A 12,861-nucleotide genomic window follows, 5' to 3' on the forward strand; every position below is an offset into this window, starting at 1 on the left:
CCCTAGCATGATTTTTCAGGATGACATTCTCTGAACATAAGCCTTAATGCGTCTTTTGGAGTAAAAATTAATATAAGACCCAGTCTTATTTTCAGGGAAACACGGTAGGAAAACTTAAAACAAAGGCAGTCACCATATCCTGGCCTTCCTCATCCCATCCCAGTTGTCTGTATGTGGGTGTCTCCATGGTGTTTTGTGTTTTTTTTTTTCGGGTAGACACTAAAATCTAATGAGCTTTTCTTACAGCCCTGAAGTTCAGATCTTAGAATATAAATTGAATCATACAATATGATAAGAACACTCTCAGCAGTAATGTCTTCATAACGTTAGCTTGAAGTGTGACTTCTTGCAGCCTGTGTGCTTTTATCAATTGTGTTCCCATAAATCTTTATGGGGCAGTGATGTATGATAAGAGCATGAACCCTGTAACCTGGCTGCTTGGGTTCAAATCCCTGTTCTAATACTGAACATTAAGGCCGGTTACTTAAACCTCTCTGGGTTTCAACTTCATCATCTGTTAAATGGAGGTAAGAGTGGTACGTTCCATGCAGATTGTGTTTTTCTTATGCAGATTGACTTAATAAATTTCCAGTGCTTAGAACAGTCTGCCACATAGTCAACACTAAGTATTAGCCATAATAATCATTTTGTATGGTAGCTGTAACAGGCAAAGAATAACCAACTAGCATTCAAAAACCAAACCAAAACAAAACAAAAAACCAGCCCTTTATTGATTCAAACACTACACGGGTCAGACAATTAAGTTTGCGAACTTTCTACCATGCACTTACACAGTGGAAAAGTTCGCAAACTTAATTGTCCGACCTTCGCATACTCTCCTAACCCAAATCAGAGGACCTTAAGAGGATCGAAAGCCACACAGTGAGTCACAGGGCTCTGAATATACAGGACACAGAGGGCTGTTGAGAGGCACTTTGCCATAACTATAGATCCCAATATAATTTTAGGAACCTCCAAAGATGTGGTATTACTGCTGTTACCAGAACATGTTGGCTGTTAGACCGTATTGTGTTGAATATAAGATGCCACAGATTGAAACAAGTATCTCTGTTTCAGAGGTATTGTCGTGCGGGGGACCCTGCTCACTGCGCCATTTGTCATGTGGGGCGGCCTGCAGAGTCTCTGGTCCCGCTTCCCCACATAAGAACGCACGATATGGCGAGGCCAAAAAGGAACCCCCACGGAGCCATAGGTAGAGGAGTCATACCACTATATTCTCGCTGGCGGCACTATAGTCTCACTGGAGGCTGGATCCACACTGTCCGCAACCCGCCATTCTAACTGCCATCTGCGCTTGCCAGCCACCATCTCCTTGCTAGCTCCCATTTTTCTGCTAGCGTAGCCACGGCAGCTATATTAGTGACCAGTGGCTCACTGGTTACAGCTGATGCCCAGCTAGCCACAGCTGATGGCCATCCAATCACAGTTGATGGCCATTTACTACCTGAGCACCTTTCCACATGAGACCGAGAGCCTGAAACCTGCACTCCTGGCTCTGTCCCCACAGGTAATAGTATGAAAAAGTGTGCACCTCATAATCAGTGACATATGGTAAGAGAAGATTTTGAGAGTACCTCCAACTGGCTAGCTAGCCTCAGTGGATTCTTCTGCATGCTAGGTGGGGCCCCAGCCCTGAAAAGGGAAACCTTCCAAAGACACACTTACAAAGGTGACAACTGAGGTTTGAGTTCAGCACAGTGAGAGGGAGAAAGCCCCCCAGGGAAGACCATGTTTTATATGAGGTGAAGAAAATGTAGAAGAAATGTGGAAAATTTTGAGTGAGCATAAATTGTTCCTAAGGCAGGTGTTAAAAATCTACCCAAGTGAGTTCTGAAATTCAGAACTATTTTTCCATCTGTGGAAAGAGTACATTGTTCCAGTTGAAAGTGAAACAACCACTCAAGAGGGAAGAACTCCCAAACTTCTCTTTCCATGTTGCCCTTTGGGTTTCTGGCAGCTTCAGGTTTGGACTGCAACCATAATTACTGTCACCTGGGCTGGCTGGTCTTCATTGAAGATACCAGAGCCAAGATACCCTGCAAATAGCATTAATGAATGCAAATGGGACAGTAGGTCCCAAAGGCCCAGATTCCATTTGTAACCATTTATTTTTATATTCCAATTCAACAAACCTTAGTCAAAGAATCTGGACTAGGTGCAGGATGTTGTTTTTAAAAATGGGACCAGGTGCAGAATGTGTTGCTCTAAGATGAGAAAATGACTCAGATTTGGCATCCACCTAGAAATCCATTCAGTACAGGGGTTAAAGGGAATATAAACTGGGAAGGAGAGGAGGGAGAAGGTAAGGGGGAGGGAAGAAGAGGGAGAGGAAGGGAGAGAGGTAGCAGGAGGGAGGGTTATCTCTGTAAACAGTCCAATTTTTCAGTGTTTTGGACTGCCCTAAAAAGAACTTTACACAGAAGTGTAGGAAAGCCTGCCTTCTGGTAATCCATTGTAATCCATCAATCATAAATTTGAAAGAAACTGAAAAAGTGGTCGTAGCTTTCTTTGTATCTAGCCTCTGAAGGTCTAATTTGTAAATGCGTACCACATTTCCTATAGAAAAATGTGACTTTTGAATCCATCTCCTCAGCTGGTTTGGAAGCATTTTTGCATAACTTTGAATCTGTTGGGCAAGCCCCTGAGTAAACCCATTGCTTTTTTGCAGATGAATGGAGAACATAGTTAAAGACTGGTTCACTTCTTAGTATAAAACCTAGATAAGCAGTAGTATAACTTATCATTATTTTTTAAATTAGGGTAGGAAAAATTGTGTCTTATTTTTATCCACTAAAAAAAGTAACTTCTTTTTAGAACACATAACAGTTACGTTTCAGTACTTTCATAGTTATTTAATAATAATATTGCTTGCACCCTACTGGAGGTAATTCTAAATTGTTTGTGTTCCATTTATGATTTGGTTTCAATGTTGCTTGAATTAGATCACTGAACATCTGGGTCTTGAAAATCTTATATTTATACAAGGATTTTTAGAAAATAAGATTGGTGTTTAGTATGGCAGAATTGGCAGAGATCTATGAGGAGACTATCTCATAATATCATTTAGCTAACTCAAATTTTCCTTGGTTTTTTTTTCATCATTATATTTTTAAACGGCAACTTACAAAATGTAGAAATGAATATTATGTTTCATTAAATTGTCTCTGGTCTCTTATAACTAACCCATCAATATCACCATTATAGGTTCTGTATTGCATTTTTCTCCTTGGCAAACTAAGTCGTAATATATTCAAAGCCTGTCAGCTTTAACTTACTGATTCTCTTTCAAGCCTGATGACCTCCTGGCAATGAATTTGAAGTCTTCTCTGCCACCCCCACTCTTCCTGGTATTTTCTGAAATGCCAAAGTTCCAAGGTTTATGCCATTCTGTCTGAGTATCTAAAAGATGGCAATGACAAAGCACATGACATCATGTAAACTATGTTATTTTGACTTTTATGTTTTCCTTAAATATAAATCCTGACTACGGCTGCCAAGGAGTTTGGCAAAGGTCAGCCCTATTTTATTCTCTCTCAGTGGTTAGAACCGGAATTCCTTGGCCTTGTGAATTCTTGCGGTCTCCATGCACTGCTCCTCTTTTCTAACATCAAGTTCATCTCCAGTGTTTACTCAAATATGTTTGGCCCACTAATACTCCTTTTAATGAGAATTCAGTTTCCTGCCAAAAGTCCCATTTGGATCATTTACTTTTTCTTGGTTGATCATATCAAGCAAATCATTACAAATAATAATACTGTAATAACATAGTTCTTTCCAGGAAATGTCATCTTGCTGATGGCATCTAAGACTGGATATTATTAAAATCTGACTTGTTTTTTTCATTCTGACTGCAATGCAATTTAACACCCCTTGATGAGACACAACGAGTAGGGATTTTCTGGCTTGTGATCAGCATTTCAGGTTGGTGGTCAGATGAAAGCTGTGATTGAACTCTTTCCGAGTATTTGTTGTGCACTCTTAAATTCCTTGTTCTATGGTGATTCAAGCTGTTTCATAAAATACCTCTGTAAAAGCAGGCCATTAAGGCAGTTCATAATTAAACGGAGAAAAAAATAATTTCATTTGTTTTTCATGTTTTGAACTCGAATAATCCAAATAACTTTATTATCCCTTAATGACAAATGAATGCAAAAAGATGCCAAACTTAACGCAAAGACATTATAAAAAGTTCCATTCTGAAATAAGAGCATTTTCCTCCATCTTTTCTTTCATCTATTCTTATTCCATCTGTTCTGATGTGCTCTACCAATTGCACAGAAAGAGATTGTCCTGAATTAAAGAAGGAAACAGTGCTGATTTTAATGAACTATACAAAATCTTTCTTAAATAATATTGGTTTCCAACAGAACTTTGTAGAGCACCTTTGTAGAGCACTAAATCATTTCTCAAAAAAACGGTGAAGTACTTCTTTGGCAGTAGATGGATAAGAAGAAAAAAAGAGTAGAAACTAGGGGGGGGAAATGCTTAATCTTAATGTCAGGATGTATTTGGCTACAATTACAGAATATCCAATCAAAAATAACAAATAATCTAAGAATGTCTACGTCGCTTAGCAGAAGCCTGATGAACAGTTGATAGCACAGCTCAGCAATGTCAAAGCTCTGAGTCAATAACATCTATTGAAAGCACATTCATTCTTTCATTCAACATGGCTTTCAATATGCCCTTGGCCCCCTCTGTGCCAGCCTGTGTACTCGAAGAAGGTGGCACAGCCTTGTCCTGGGTCCATTACCACACAGGGCTCTATAGCTGATACAAACAAAAGGCAAGGGATCAGACCCCATCTTTGTCTCTTTGCCCTAAGTCTATGGGCTATTTCAGTTTATACTCCAAGACTGGCCAGGAAAAGACCCAGGCACCAGTGTGGGTCAACCCACAGGGACTGTGACTAGAATCTCTTATTTCATTCCCAAATATAGAGAAAAAGAAATTGTGTGATTCCCAAATTGTGTTATTCCCAAATCCTTGCACTTATGTATCCAATATCCAATAGGCAATACAATATGTACAACATAATATGGATATACTTTGATAACAGGGATGGGAGTGCAAGAGAGGTAAAGGGAAATTTTAAACGCCTTGGAAATGGAGTCCTATTCCATTTACTACGGTCGTCAAATTGTCAGCACAAAATTTTGAAGGAAACGCTAACATCTTGTTTGATGAAAGTATATAACTTGGCATCGAAAGTATATAAATATATAGAGTTTTTCCTACAGAAGAAAAGCTGGCTTGGTAGAATCCAGAATGTGAATGTAAAAGGGCATAAGCCACAGATGCTGGGTCAGCTACGTTAGGGACACATCTCAGAGAAGAATGCTGCTCTCATATTTCCTTGCTGTATTCTGTACACAATCTATCCTCAATTTCCTGAAATGTCATCACTCTCCATTTAATAAACAAATGACAAAGAAAGCTCATGTCATGAAATCAGTGGCACAATAATCTTCACTTGATTTTTTTTTTTTAAACGCCACAGTTAGCTCTAAAGGCCAATTTGATTTAAAGCCTAGAACCAGTGACTTTCTGAGAAGTTTCCTGTTTTCTGTTTCGAAGAAAAAGAACCAGTATGAATGATAAGAATTTGTGGCAAATTCTAAACATAAAACCTTTTTGCATTTAAATACGCATTTTCACCTGCTTTAGTTCTCACCACGGGGACTCTGGCTCTCAAAACCTCATTTCTTTTATAATTCCACAACTATGAATTTCCCTGAATATGCTTTTAGACAGCTTTCTATTAATATTTTGACAGCCAAAATAGGAATTGACTTTATTGTTTTTCTAATAACATGGGCAGTTAGGGCAAACGTATCTTATCATTTCTGTGCCTAATACTTAGTTTTCATTTGTAAAGATAAATATTCTGAAAGGAAATTTGGGCGACTGGGAGAGACATAATATATTTCTGTTTAAACAGACATTCATTAAGAAAACTTCATACTGTGTTAAACCAGACTCTGATCCCGTCGCTGACAGGGCTGTATTCTGGAAAACCATGGTTGCCTTCCATGAAGTAAAACTCAAAATGTCAAAAAAGTACTCAGAAAAACTCTAGTATTTCTGAATAATTATAATTATGCATAAACTTAATCTCTTTGTAGTTTAACAGGGAGCCCTGGAAATACGTTCCCTGTACTTACTCTTCACCTAGTAAAATCATTCTTGTTTATCTTAAAATGACTTGGTGGCGCTTTCAAGGCTGCCTCTAAACCTCTTTCTGATTTTGAAAACTTATTTCAAATCATTTCTTTATAACATCTTTTATCTTCTCTTAGGAAGAAGGAAAGATTGAATACTTTTTATTTTCTCTCGTTACTTTCTGCATTTTTATGTACTTCTAAAATCCATAAATACTTCATTTTCAAGAATTTGCTAGTAATATTCAGTCTGTAGACATGTAATCTTATCTCACTGATCCTTCGTTTTTACATCAACAAAATGAGAAGATTGGATGCAGATGATCTCTAAAGTAGCTTTCTAGAGAGTTAAACTGAACTTCCAGTGAACGCTGAAAGGTGTTCGCAATCTGCGCTCCACTTCAGTCCGAAACTTATAACAAAAACATGGTCAACATCCTGAAAGTGGACATAAATCCAATATATTTCACTCAGTTGAATTACCCATTTTTATTTTAAAATCCTCAATTAGGTTCACTAAAAGTTGCCTAAACGATGGAGAAAGTTAACAATTTTTCCTGTGCCTCTGGTCCTGAAATCTGTATGTTGAATTTCCCTGTCTTTCTTCTGTGTGACCCTCTCAATGCTCCCACATTGGTGAGGTGAAAAGTTACAAAAAGCTTCTCTAAGGTCTGAACTTACAAAAGGACCTCTTTCTCATGGAAAAGGATCCTAAAATACATCAATAAGATTTACTTAACTCAATGTGTTAAACACTGAGTATTTTGCAAAAAGTGTTTATTTTTGAAAGGTGGAATTAAGTTCAGCCTCAAATTATGCAAAGCAAATATTTCAAGTTATAATAGTAAGATTTCTTTTGATGTTATAATGGAGATTCTGTACTATGTAAACTAACGTTTAGACTGTTAATGATCTACTAGGTAGTGCTTTAAATGTTTCCTGACCTTCTTGGGCACACCGATTTATTTCTGTTATTAGATTTTCGCTTCTTTTCCTCCAAGGAGCCATTGTTGGTTCCATACGCGTCACTTATGTGGTAACTAACTTCATGACAATGGGCCTATCAATAGCAAGGCCGCCATCTAACACTGTAACAAATTTAAACTAGAGAATCTCACAAATTACAGCAAAATAAATTACACGAAGCTCAAAGGTTTAAATGTAAATGAAGAGGGGACAGAGAGGGACAGAAACAGAGACAGAGAGAACCTTAAAAAACCTCATAGCGGAGGAGGCCTTTTAAAATGTAACTCAAAATATAGAAACCGTGAAATAAAGAATTGCTAATAAAGAATTACATAAAAGCAATGCATGATGAACTGGGAAATAGTTGCAGTTCCTCTCACAGACGAAGGGCTAACTTGTCGTTAACAGAGAGATATCCTAGAATCAATAAGAAAAAGAACAATAAACAAGTAGAAAAATGGATAAAAGGTTTCACCAGACAGATCACAGAAAGGGAAACACAAATAGCTTACTAACTTATGAAAAGATATTCTACCTCACTAGAAAGACAGGGAATGCTAATTCAAACTTTACTGAGATACTTTTTTTACATGGTCAGATTTATAAAGATGAAAAATTGAATGATGTAGTATGTTGGTGCATTCTCGTACATTACTGATTGAAACGTAATCAATGTCTTTATCGAGGGAATTTGGTGATAACTGCTAATAAAATATGCATGCTATTTAATCTAGCCAATCACACACACACACAGTGTGTGTGTGTGTATATATATATATATATATATATATATATATATATATATACTCACGCCTCTGTAAAATGACATATGTTTAAGGCTCTTCATTAATTACAGTAGAATATAAAGTATCAAAATAGCAGGAGTACCTTGCAAGTCAACCGAGAGATGGCTAATCGTATTTTGACACTCCACACATTGAAGGTAGTGCTAAAGAGCCATATAAAGAAAGGATGAGGAATCTCCCTCTGTTCTGATGTGCAACAAAAATCAAGATATATTTTCAGATGAAAAAGAACAAAATCCAGAATATCATTTGGGTAAAAATGAAGGGGGAAAAAAAAAAAAAAAAAAAAAAAAATATATATATATATATATATATATATATATATATATATATATATATATATATATATACGTGTGTGTGTGTATATACATATATATATTTATATTTATATATATAAAATTACTTGAATATACAGAGCTTATCTTTGGAAGGACATCCAAGATACTGATGATTGCCTCTGAAGAGGGGCACAGAGTAGCCAGGGAAAGAAACAGAAGTGTAACTTTTCAAGAGCTGTGAATCAGCCGAGCACTTATTGCTTACACAGCATTGCCAGGCACTGTGACACACCGCGGGGGTATCTGTCCTGAGGAAAATGCAGTCTACTACAAAGAGAAAGCTAGCAAATATGATATGTAAGAAAGCCATGACATATGAAATTGCTTGGCCGTAACTATAAATGCAACTGACACACAGAGGAGCGAGAGACAGACGGAATGTAAGACTCCTGGAAGACATCTGAGCTGACATTGAACGCAGTATTCCAGTAGGAGGTGATAACAGCACAAAGGTTTGGAGGGACCAGGCTGCCTGTGTGAGGAATTGATTAGTAAGAGATCTCACTTCCTTCTTTCCTCCCTTGCTTCCTTCCTTCCTTCCTTTCCCTTTCTTATTCTTCTTCTGCTGCTGCTTCCTCCTCCTCGGTCTCCTTTTCCTCCCCCTCCTCCTTTTTTCCTCCTCCTCCTCTACCACCTCCTCTTCTTCTCCTTCTCCTTCTTCTTGCAAATGAGGTTGTTACCATTCTTATTTCATGACCACGTGTCTTTAAAGCACTTCAATAACAAGCAAGGACACTCTAACCTCTGTGATCCTGCCAGTATGTCCCTAGTGTGGACCAAAAAAGGGGCCACATGTGAAACCTGACAAGCTCAGGAGACCGAAAATAACCACATAGGATGGTCCGAACACAAAATTTCTAACTAAAAGCTGGTCATGGCAGATAGTCAGTCACATCATAGGCCTGTAGCTTCCTTGACAAAGGTCAATCTTTACCTTAAGTGAGCCTGTCTACTGTCTTTTTGCAGCTAAGATAACAAGCCCTTGGAATGTCCGAGCAATCCCTTTTTCCGGACCAGAGCAGGAAACTACAGAATCTCTCATTGTAATTCTTGTCCTCTGATTACCACCTCTATGTGCTGTAAATAGGGAACTATTAACTATGCTATACCCACCAATGTAAAAGAAATATCTGTTTCTCTAATTTACTGTTATCCAATCCCAGAGAATCTCCTCCCCACCCCCTGCCCCCCACCCCCGTTTTCCTTTCTCCCATCCCCTTAATCTACCACCAATGGATTTCATGTAAACCTCCTCTGATTCTATGTATAAAATAAGTTGCAAACCGCCATTTTGCGGAGCATTTTCTCAGTCCGTTGAGATTTTGCTTCCCTGCAATTGTCATCAGTATGGCTCAAATAAACTCTTATAAGCTTTTTCTCAGGCTGAATGTTTTATTTGTCAACACTGGGTATAGAACAAGGTCTTTATTTTTTTCTGTGTTTTGGATAAGAGTCCAACAGTCATGAGATCATTCTTATGTACCTAAAGCTCCAGATTTGGCCAACTGCTTAATATAGATAGATTAATATAGATAGATTTTATATGTATATATACATATGTATGGATATATATATATAAAATCAATTAGAAAACACATATTAGGAAGTATTCATATTTAATACTATCAAAATTACTTCCACAGCAATAGAGAGAGAAGCTTCTCTCTCTCTCTAGTTCTCTCTCTCCCTCTGATAAGCTATTGTGAACAAGAAATTTCACTAAAATGCATTTCATTAAAATGATGTATTTTATATATGGAACACTGAAAGCAACAGAATTAAAACTTCAATATCACTGGTCTTGATTCAGCAGATTAGAGGAGCAGAGTTCTGGGTTTTATTTGCTTCTTTCATCATAAGATTTCTTCCATCTTCCCATGTCAGTTCGGAATTGAAAATTCCTAATGATTGTCTAAGTCTGTGACAGAGACACACACACAGCTTGCTTCCTACTCTGGAAATCTTCTCTGTGCTTTTGGCTGGAAAGAACGCAGGAATCAAAGCATTTCCTTAAACAATGGAAGCCAAGATAAATCTACTTATTCTAAGCAACAATAGAAATGAAATTTCCACTGGGATCAAACTCAACACAGCTGATTAGCATTTCTTTCATGCTAAGCTTTTGGCTTATATATCAGGGTAGGGGTTAGTAGAGGTGAGTCCATTAGCCGTTATATTAAACATGAACATTCACCAAAGAGTAATTAACTCGTGTTTTACTTCTTCAAGTGCCCTTTTTCATACTTAATGATCAGTATTACGCATCCAATCTTGGACCCTAATTTTTGTTTGCCTTTCACATTTTTCCAGTTTGACAGTAAGAGGCTTATTCTAGGACAATTAACAAATCAGACCACCTACCAACTGCTAACTTGTAATATTTTGTTGTTTTATGTCATGTTTTTAATCCCTCTTCAGTAGCATTTGTATCCTGTTAATGAAAAGACTCAAGTTTCTTGTAGTTGTTTCTATTCAACATGTAACCTAAGTGGACAAGGTGGGAACCTAAGAAAATTCCAAAAGATACAATATCTTCTTTGGAAGGGAAGACTGACCTTGTTTATGTACCCATTACCAGGCAATTAAGACTCTTCTCTTCATTGAAGCTAGACCTAACCACAGGTCCTGGTTGGCTCCAGAATTGTGTCACATTTACTGTATACATACTTCCTTCATCTTGAGTTTCTTGTCTCTCTGTTCTTCCCCTGGCCATTTATCCCTTCGTAGTCACCCTTCATATCAAACCTCAGGTGCCAGCAGTTACCTGTGCTTTATTTTAGCCTCTTTACTCCCTTCATGACTTTCATTCTGCAAGACCTTGTCCTTCAGTTTCACTTTTTTTTGTTGTTGCCCTGATCCCAAATTTCTGGCTTCAAAGTTTGTCTTCTTTAAGTCTTCTATGGGCTTGCTTCACCTTACATCAACCTCCAAATACCTGTCCAGGTTTTTAGACCTCTTCTTTCCTTTACTCTTTGTAACTCTATACCTGCCCTTTGTTTTTGGTGTCCGTCACAGTGAGATTACTCTGGTGCAGCTCCCCACCTTGGGCAATCAGGGAATCAGGAAATACCCATCTTGGGAACTTGTTTCAAAGGGGGCATTTTACACTTCACTTTACACTAGATTCTGTGTTCATCGAGGTCCAGCATCACAATAAATGTCTTCTTCATTGTGGTATTCCCAGCCTCCAACACAATGTCGCACCTATTAGATTCTCAGTCAACAAATGTTCACTGAGTGAATTTCTAAGACGGTAACAAATGCAACTTCTGCCATTTACCCACATAATTAAACCAATGATTTTGATCTGTTGGCAAGATGCAGGTTCCCTTCTCCAATGTTTATTTTCCTGCTTTGAGGGCTTAGCTGGATTGGGCAGTACAAAATATGCCCACAATAAATTCCATGGATTCATCTAGACATCATTAAGTGACCCTTAATGGAAAACACGAAGCTACTCTCTGAGGTTATGATGAAAGTTAAAAATCCCCAAATTGATAGATAGCAAGTAAGGAAATTTGAGAAGGCTCAGAAGAGTATCTTAAAGATAATCAAGTAGTTAAAAAATAAGAAATACAATTGGTCTGAGATGCTGTAAGAATGCCTATTATATTCTTTCCCCCAAACCTCTATTTTCTTAAACCAGCTTTCATAAGATTCTAAACTTGGCCACCAAACACTCTCTAAGGCAAAGGTATATCAGTAAGTGCATTGCTATGGAAAGAGTTTACAATATAATATATGATAATTTGATAAGACTTATCAAAACAGCATGGATAATATATTTCTGTTTCTATAAAATAGTACAGAGAGAAAAATATCTGGGAGATTTTTAAAATTGATACGGAAAACCCATACAATAAAGTGCACAAATCTTGTACAACCTGATTAATTTTTTCCTTTGTATACATCCATGCGATCTCATAAAAATATAGGACATTTCCAGGACTCCAACAGGCTCCCTGAGGGCCCTTCTCTAAAGGACGTTTCCCCAAACGTTTAGTGGGTACCCTATTGGAAGAATCTTAGGTGATTTTTAACTTCCTTCTTCACACTATTCTGTTGCTAGAGTTTTCTACATTAGCATCATCTGTATAATCAGAAAAATAACAATAGCATCATTTCCTTGCAGACTTTCTGCGCAGCAGAAATACTAATGAATGAATCTCAAGGAAAAGGATTTGAGGCATCTGAATTCCTGATTCCAGCATTTACCTAGCTTTCAATGTTAATTATTATTCTTAGTTTTCTCTGTGTATTTCTGGCTTTCCTTGATTTTTTTCCCTAAAAACTTAGCAAAGCTTTCTTTTCTAACAGGCTGATCTACTCCAGTGTGCAGGGCAATGTGTCCGTCCATGCCTTCTGAGTCTCATAGGAAGAGTCGCGTGTTCCCGACACTGAGGGGCTAGAGATTGAGTGCTGGTGTCCCTCCAAAATTCATAGATTAAACCCTAACGCTCAGTGTGATGGTGTTTGGAGGTGGGGACTTTGGGGGTGAATGGGTCATGAAGGCACAGCCATTATGGATGAGATTAGTGACCTTACAACAGCGACCCCAGAAAGTTAACT

Source organism: Rhinolophus ferrumequinum, chromosome 3, assembly GCF_004115265.2.
Source record: "Rhinolophus ferrumequinum isolate MPI-CBG mRhiFer1 chromosome 3, mRhiFer1_v1.p, whole genome shotgun sequence".
Taxonomy (NCBI): domain Eukaryota; kingdom Metazoa; phylum Chordata; class Mammalia; order Chiroptera; family Rhinolophidae; genus Rhinolophus; species Rhinolophus ferrumequinum.